This window comes from Otolemur garnettii, unplaced genomic scaffold (assembly GCF_000181295.1).
Source record: "Otolemur garnettii isolate 467f Iridium unplaced genomic scaffold, OtoGar3 scaffold00202, whole genome shotgun sequence".
NCBI lineage: Eukaryota > Metazoa > Chordata > Mammalia > Primates > Galagidae > Otolemur > Otolemur garnettii.
Window position 1 is genome coordinate 271,726 of NW_003852597.1, and position 1,065 is coordinate 272,790.

A 1,065-nucleotide genomic window follows, 5' to 3' on the forward strand; every position below is an offset into this window, starting at 1 on the left:
GTATCAATGTTTGTAAGGAATATTGACCTATAGTTTTCTTTTGTGGTGTCTTTGCCTAAATTTGGTATCTGAGTTAGAAAGTATTCCACCGTGCTAATTTTTTGTTTTTATAAATGTTTGAGGTTTGGTATTAGTTTTTCTTTAAGTATGTGGTAGAATTCAGCAGTGAAGCCATCAGATCCAGGGATTTTTCTTTGTCAGGAGATTTTCTTGTTGTTGTTGTTTTTGAGACGACAGAGTGTCTCAGAACACTCAGACACTCAACAGAGTGAACACTCAGAAGTAACAGAGTGTTACTCTGTTGCCCTGGGTAGAGTACTATAGCATCATAGCTCACAGCAACCTCAAACTCCTGGGTTCAAGCAATCCTCTTGCCTCAGCCTCCTGAGTAGCTGGGACCATAGGCACCCACCACAACGCCAGGCTAGTTTTTCCATTTTTAGCAGAGACAGGGTCTCACTCTTACTCAGGCTGGCTAGAATTCCTAAGCACAGGCAATCCACTGGCCTTGGTCCCCTAGGGTGCTAGGATTATAGGCATGAGCCACACACCTGGCCAGTAAGGAGATTTTTTTATTATTGATTCAATCTCCTTACAAATTATAGGTCTATTCGAATTTTCTACTTCTTCATTATTTAGTATTGGTAGGTCCTGTGTTTCTAGAAATTTGTCCGTTTCATCTAATTTGTTGGTGTACAATGGTTCATACTACTTTCTTATAGTTTGCTTGCTTTCTATAGAATACCGTCAATATTCCAGCTTTCATTTCTCATTTTCATAATTTGAATTCTTTGCCTTTATTTCATAGCCCATCAAATTAAGGGTTTTTCAATTTTGTTTATGTTTTTAAAGAACTAATTTTTGTTTTCATTGATTTTCTCTATTTTTTCTATTCTCTATTTCAGGTATCTCTGCTCTAATCTTTATTATTTTCCTCCCTCTGGTAGTTTTGTGTTTAGTTTGTCCTCTTTCTAGTTCCTTCAATGTTGTTGATTTGAAATATTTCTTGTTTATTAATGTGTTTACAGCTAAAAAGTTCTCCTTTGGGCCGGGTGTGGTGGCTCA